This window comes from Sciurus carolinensis, chromosome 13 (genome assembly GCF_902686445.1).
Source record: "Sciurus carolinensis chromosome 13, mSciCar1.2, whole genome shotgun sequence".
NCBI classification, from domain to species: Eukaryota; Metazoa; Chordata; class Mammalia; order Rodentia; family Sciuridae; genus Sciurus; species Sciurus carolinensis.
The window spans coordinates 20,583,356-20,591,512 of NC_062225.1; positions in this window are offsets into that span (position 1 = coordinate 20,583,356).

Consider the following 8,157-nt stretch of genomic DNA (forward strand, 5'->3'; position numbering starts at 1 on the left):
AAGGAAAAAAGTTTCCAACTGCAGGGCTGCTATATATGGTTGAGCAGGATGTGTATGGTTCAGTCTAGGTGACTGATGCCCCCTAGGACTTGCATTATAGAATTGTAAATTTGTGCACTGTGATCTGATGAGCATTCACAGCATCACTAAGGCTTCCTAAAATAGGTGATTGGTTCTTCCAGGTGGGAAGAAGGAGTCCCTTGACAAAGTGGATATTTATAAAGAAAAGATATAGATGGCATGTCAGAACTTCTTTGACGTACAAAACTCAGATCCTATTACATAGTAAGGGTCTAAGCCCTGGTGTGACAGATAGTACCTTCAGTGATGTGGGAAAAGGAGTGTACAAACTGTCAATTTCATTTGAAGAACATCTAAAGCCTAAAAGAAAGGGTGGCCAGGTTTGACTTGGGATTCTGGTTTAGAATGATAGGAAAACACATTGTTTAGGAATCCATTGAGGAAGGATTAAGAAAGAAGGTTAAGGCGGGTGCAGTGGCACATGCTTGTAATCCCAGCAACTCAGGAGGCTAAGACAGAAGGATTGCAAGTTTGAGGTTAGCCTGGGCAATTTAGTGAGACTCTGTCTTAAAAAAAAAGGAGTGGGGGTTGGAGATGTAGCTAAGGGGCAAAGCACCCTGGGTTCAAACCCCTGGAAGATAGAAAGAAAGAAAGAAGGAAAGGAAGGAAGGAAGGAAGGAAGGAAGGAAGGAAGGAAGGAAGGAAGGAAGGAAGGAAGGAAGGAAGGAAGGAAGGAAGGAAGGAAAAAAAAGAAAGAAAGAAAGAAAGAAAGAAAGAAAGAAAGAAAGAAAGAAAGAAAGAAAGAAAGAAAGAAGGAAAGAAAGAAAGAAAGAAAGAAAGAAAGAAAGAAAGAAGGAAAGGGTAATGTCTTCATGTGACTGACAGTAAGTCAGAAAACAAAACATTCAATGTGAGAAATCGAACACCCTTCAGAAGAAAGAGAGGAAGACATGTTAGGTGAGGATCTTACACATAAGTGTAGAACATATTACCGATTTAAGGAGAGATGCGGAGTTTCTCTTGTAGACACACACACACACACACACACACACACACACACACACACACAGAGTTGTTTAAATTCCACCACAGAAAATGACTTTCAAAAGCAAAATGAGGAACTTGCTCAGATTAAGATAAGAGTTTTTCAGGGCTAGCTGGTAGACATTAAAGAAAGTTAAACAGAGCATCGACATCGGATCTTCTAGGTTTTGTGTGAAGCCTGATGTAGATGCTTCCCAAAAGCTGTAGGGTAAAAGAAAAATTACAAGAGTAATTTTTTAATATTTTGGATTTTATGTTCTGAATAAAAAGCTTCAAAACTGTGCCTGTGTATTAAGAAACGTTATGGAGGAAAGGGTAGTGAGAAAAGAAAGTTCCAGGAAAGCTAATTTAGCCTGCTTTAAAAAATAAACAGTGTGAAATTATAGCCCTCAGTGGTTTTTGGCCCAGTTTTAGAGCAAAGGGAAAATAAAATTTAGACGTCACTGGAGGAGGAAAGAGGATGGGAGGAGACAGCTTTTATGATAGCACGTTTACTACTTAATTAAAGCATCTGAGAATGCTCACAGATGCTTTTGGGGAGGTCCTTTGACATGGTGGGAAATCTGGTAGTCCTGGAGCTTAGAGCCTGAGTTCCAATCCCTGGTCTATGACCTTCTACATTTGCAACATCTCTAAGTATCTTTTATTGTAACAAATACCTGAGATGATCAACTTATAGAGACAAAAGGTTTTGGCTCACAGTTTTGGAGGTTTCAGTCCATAATGAGCCCTGTTGCTTTTGGTGAGGTAGCACATATGGTAGGAAGTACATGGAAGAACATAGCTGTTCACCTCATGTCAGCAAGCGAAAAGAAAGAGGGAGAGGAGGGGCCCTTTCAAGGTCATGCTCCCAATGACTGCGAGACCTCCCACTAGACCCTACTTCTTAAAGATTCCACTACCTCCCAACAGAGCCACACTGAGAACCAAGCATTCACCACATGGGCCTTGGGGGACATTCCAGGTCCAAACTATAGCAGCTTCTTTGTTTCTAAAAATGAAAAGAATAATATTGCTGTTGTTGAGAATAAATGAAATAATACCTATCAGTAATGATTCATCACATTCTGGTCCCTCTGGCCTGGGAGGCACTCATCATGGTAGTCTGGGTTCCTTGGCAGTGTTTTTCAGCTGTTTGATTCAAAAGTTGAATTGCCTGGGAATTCTTTCACTGAACATAGGCCTTGTCCCAACTTCAGAGATTCTGATTTCCTAAAATGTGCAGTTGGCCCTACATATTTTCTCAGCTTCTTTTTCTTTTTTAAATAGATGAGTACATTTAAAAATCAATATTAATGTTAAGAGCTACCAATAAATTTCTTGACTCTCTACTGCTTACAGATCAGACATCAATAGAAGTCTGGCACTTAAGACCCTTCACAAAATGGCCCCAATCAACCTTTCCAAAAGAGTATCTCCTTTGCCTGTCTTTGACTTCAATCATATTGGCTCCTCACTGGTCCCTGGGAGGAAGGTCACATTTCTGCAGCTTTGTCTTGTTCACTCAGCCTCAAGATCTAAAACCCTGTACCCTGTGGGCTCTCTGCCTATCTCATTCTTAGTTCTCCTTCAAGGACCACATTAGCCCCCTTACCTATTCATTCTTTGTACTTCCCCCTAATTGTAGGGTAGATCCTCTGCCTGTGGATTGATTTCTCTACGTCTATATGCACCAGGCAGCTAGCAATAGTCACATGACATGTCTTCTGTTTTAAAGTTGTGTTCTTTGATCATGATGGTGTCCATGCTTTCCGGTTTTTTCAGTCTTCCCTAACACCTAGTTCACTACTTGTGTATAGCAGGTGCTCTATAAATATCTATTAGAGGAGAACAATTACTAGCTATAGTAAGGTCTTGATACACCAACTGGAGCTTGGGAAGATCACGTCAGCTGTACTAGCACTTTCTGTTTGCTACCTCCATTCTAGGTACTTTGCAAATAAGAACTCAGTTAATGTTTACCACAGACCTAAGAGATTTTTGTATCATATTATTCCCATGAGGAAATTGTGGCACAGAGAGGTGAAATGGTGATTTGAAGTACAAGTTGTTATTCAATGTTCTGGTCAAGTCTGGCTGGTCCCAGATTCATACTCTTAATCTTCTTTTTAAACTTCCTTTTCATAATAACAGAGTTTAATTAGAGCTGAGTACAAGTGCCAGGAGCTTTGCTACATTCCGCCCAATTTTCATACTTAATTTGTACAACGATCATGCAAGGAAGCTTCACCTTCATTTTGCAAATGAAGAAAACAGATTAATCAACTTTCCCAAGAGGCCTGAGCCAGTAGTTGAAGAAAATTCAAAGCCTGGTCTGCTTGGCTTCTGAGTATTCATTTAAGCGTTCTGCTCTGTCTGAATGTACTTCGTTCTAGCCACATTTTTGCTATCTTGTTGCCTTGAGAACCTGCAGCTTACTGTGCCTGTGCCTCATGTCCTATCAGCTGCAGCAACATTTCCTGTTAGGCCACAGTCCACCATAACAGTGGGTTTTAAGCTTTCCTTTGCTGAAAAGGAACCCTCTATGGTCAGATACAGCTAAGCAAGTAGCTCTGCCCTGCTGATTTTGGTTTTGAGGCTTCTGGGGATTGTATTCACTAAGATTATGTTGCAAAACATTTTTTTTTTTGAGGGGGAAGGGACAGATTAGCATGTATACTTGTGCACTTGTGTATGTACTTAAAAATTTTTTTAACCCAATTGTACAGATGATAAGCACAGAGTGAATACACAGGAAAAACCTATCATATGATCAAAAGTCTTGTTTTGCCAATAATAAGAAAACAAAGAACATAATAAAAGAAAGGAGAGGGGAACTTTACCAAAGATGAATGGATGGCAAATAAACACATGCAAAGATGCTCAAAGAGGGAAATGTGAATTAAAACTACAATGAGATTTCACTGCACACTTATTAAAATGTACAAAATAATAAAGATTGACAATTTCAAGTGTCAACCAAAGGTATGGTGAGACAGAAACTCTCATATACTGTTGATGGGAAAGTAAAATGGTACAACCCCTTTGGAGAACAACTTGACAGTTACTTAAAAAGTCAGACATATACCATCTACTCCACTTGTAGCTATATATCCAAGAGAAGCAAACGCATGCGTGCCTACAAATGTTCATCACAGCTTTATTTATAATAGCCAAAACCAGGAAGTGACCCCAATATCTAACAAAAGGTCAGTAGAGAAACCAATTGTGTGTATTCATGCAATGGAATATTACGAAATGAAGTGAACTATTTTTATATGTAAGATGGATGAATCTCAAAATAACTATGCTAAGTGAAAAAAGTCAGATATAAAAGAGTACTCACTGGTTAATTCTATTCATATAAAATTCTAAAAATTATGCACTAATCTATGGTGACAGAAAACAGATGAGTGAATGCCTGAGAATGGGGAGAAGGACCAAGAGGAATGGATGGAAAAAATTACAAAGGAAAGAGGAAACTTTTGAGAGGCGTGCATTGGTTCATTTATCTGGATTGTGGCAGTGGTTTCACAGGTACAGAGATATGTCAAAAAAACTTATCAAATCAAATATGTGCAGTTTATTGCATGTCAGTTATGCTTTGCTTGTAGGAGGGTTTGTATTTGGGGTTTGGCAGATCCAAGTGCTTTGCAGTATGAATAGCGGCCCTTGACTCTCTATGCCAAGACACCCTGCTATGTTCTTGAAGATCTGGTCCAGGGGCAGTCAGCAGGATTTAAAGCACCATTCCTCATCTCTGGCAAGATAAGCAGTACCTGAGAGTAAAATACGTATACACCAAGATGCTTTAGGAATGTGATGTTTAGGTTAACTGAGATTTCTCATTGTTTGAATATTAAGCAGACATTCTCTTAAGATTAAATCTTCAGCTTGACAATCTCCCTAAAGACTTAAGGTCAGGCTCTTGCTTTCTAAAGAATTGTCCTATTAAAATTCCGATGGCATTTTTCATAGAACTAGGAAAAGCAATCATGAAATTCATTTGGAAAAATAAGACACCCAGAATAGCCAAAGCAATCCTTAGCAAGAAGAGTGAAGCAGGAGGCATCATAACACCAGACCTTAAACTATATTACAGAGCCACAGCAACAAGAACGACATGGTAGTGGCACCAAAACAGACACATGGATCAATGGTACAGAATAGAAGACACAAAGACAAACCCATATAAATACAGTTATCTCATACTAGATAAAGGTGCCAAAAACATTCACCGGAGAAATGATAGCCTCTTTAACAAATGGTGGTGGGAAAACTGGAAATCCATATGTTACCAAATGCAATTAAACTCCTCTCACCTTGCACAAAACTCAACTCAAAGTGGATCAAGGACTTAGGCACTAGAACAGAGACCCTGCATCTAACAGAAGAAAAAGTAGGCTCAAATCTTCGCCATGTCTACTTTCTTAACAAAACTCCTAAAGCACAAGAAGTAAAATGAAAAATCAATAAATGGGATGGTATCAAACTAAAAAGCTTCTTCTCAGCAAAGGAAACAATCAATAATGTGAAGAGAGAATCTACAGAATGGGAGAAAATCTTTACCACAGGCACCACAGATAGAACATTAATCTCTAGGATATAAAGAACTAAAAAACTCAACATCAAAAAAAACCAAAAAAACAAAAAACAAACAAACAAATAAAAAACCCCCAAATAACCCATTCGGTAAATGGGCTAAGGAACTGAGCAGATACTGCACAGAAGAAAAAATACAGTCGATCAATAGAAGTATGAAAAATTGTTCAACATCTCCAGCAATTAGAGAAATGCAAATCAAAACTACTCTAAGATTTCATCTCACCCCAGTCAGAATGGCAATTATCAAGAATACAAGCAATAATAGTGTTGGTAAGGATGTGGGGAAGAAGGTACACTTGTACATTGCTGGTAGGACTGCAAATTGGTGTAACCACTCTGGAAAGCAATATGGAGATTCCTCAGAACACTTGGAATGGAACCACTATTTTACCCAGTTATCCCACTCCTAGGTTTATACCCAAAAGACTTAAAATCAGCATACTACAGTGACGCAGTCACATCAATGCTTATAGCAGCTTAATTTACAATAGCTAAGCTATGGAATCAATCTAGATACCCTTCAATAGATAAATGGATAAAGAAAATGTGGTATATATATATACACAATGGGATGTTAGTCAACCTTAAAGAAGAATGAAATTATGGCATTTGGTGGTAAATGGATGAAGCTCGAGAATATCATGCTAAGTGAAATAAGCCAATCCCAAAGAACCAAAGGTCGAATATTTTCTCTGATGTGTGGATGCTAATTCACAATGGGTTGGGGGCACTAGGGAAGAATAGAGGTACTTTGCACTAGGTACAGGGGAGTGAAGGAAGAGGAGGGGTATGAGGGTCGGAAGAACAGTAGAATGAATCAGAATTTATTCCACTATGTTCATATATGACTACAAGACCAGTGTGACTCTACATCACGTTCATGCAGAAGAATGAGAAGTTATATTCCATTTATGTATGATGTGTCAAAATGCATTCTGCTGTCATGTATAACTGATTAGAACAACAAGAAAAAAGGCATACATTCCTGTTTCTTAAAATTTTTCAAATGTTTCCCCAAATTTGTTGTTCTCTTCTTTTTATAAAATTTTTTTTAGATGTTGATAGACCTTTATTTTACTCATTTATGTACATGTGGTGCTGAGAATCGAACAGGGTGCCTCACACATGGTAGGCAAGTGCTCTACCATTGAGCCACAACCACGGCCCCCTGTTGTTTTCTTCTTGATTTTGCCTATGACATTTTGATACATTAAGATTGAAATTTTGGGGTCTAAAAAAAAAAAGAGCTGTATGAAGCTGTTTGAGATTCTCTTTGTTGACTGAGGAGCTTGCTATCTGGGGAATGATCTTCCTTATGGTACAGAGAGAAAAGAAATGGGAGAATGTGAGAGGAAGTGAGCTGCATCTGAGAAAAGCCAAGACACCACGAGGAAGTTGTCTGCACCCCCAGATCTCTCATGTAGCCTGCTTTGTTGTGACTTGCCTCTTTATTTTGAAATTGAAATATGGAAATAAGTTCCCTTTATTTTAGAATTCTAATTGAGTTGGGTTTTGTTTAGTCAGAAGTTTCTTATAATTGGAGAAGTCCCCTCTGAATGACAGTTCAGAAGAACTAGATTCTGTGACGTGTGCAAATCCATGCAGCTGAACAAGTTTCCCAAGAAAGGCCAGAATGATGTAAGTCTGGTGAGGGAGCTGGTGAGCTCACATGAAGATGAACGTGACTGTAGTTCTTCGGAACAAGGTACTTCCAGCAGAAGACCAGTTCCCTGAAGTTGAATAAAGTTTAACCATTCTGGATTTTCCTACTCCTCTTATGGAAGGGAGTTCATAGCTCATGGCAAGAAAATCAATTGGAGCTCTCTGAGCCTTGCACACACAACTATAATATAAAGACACTGACCCCTACCTTGCACCAGTGACCTGAGGATTAAATAAGATAATATAAGGAAAATAACTGACAGTATCATGGATGTTCAGTATATGGTAGTTCAACAGGGAATAAAGTGAGATTTTTTTTTTGTTTGTTTCTAATCTGTTGAAGCTCTCAAAAGGACCAGAACCAAAAGTAGATGTCAAGTACACCCACATTGAAACAATGTGAGACATGCTAAGGGGTGGCCGAGAGCCAGTTCTGAGGTCTCTAGCTCTTCTCCCATCTGGAAGATCTAAAAAGACTGAAGAGACCAGTAGAAATTAGGGGGAGAGTCTTCAGGAAAAGCAAGTGGCAGTGCAGTGGTCTTTTCCTTTCCCCTCCAAGGGCATGGTGTGCGGGTGCTTCCCTCCATCCCAGGCAGACCAAGAGGGGCTCTAGGAAGACCTTAACCTGTGTCCTCTGGAGTCTGTGCCTCCCAGAGACTGGTGGCAGATCATGACAGTGAAAACAGCCTAAAGGCCAGAGCCTTGGCTGACAGGTGCCCTGGAAGCAGAGACAAGGAGAGTTGACTGTCCTACACTGTCGGGGCAAAGATGCAGGAGTGAGTTTGGCATTGTGGGCCCTGGAGAGGCCTATCTGAACAACAGGGGTATGATCCCAACAAAGGGATT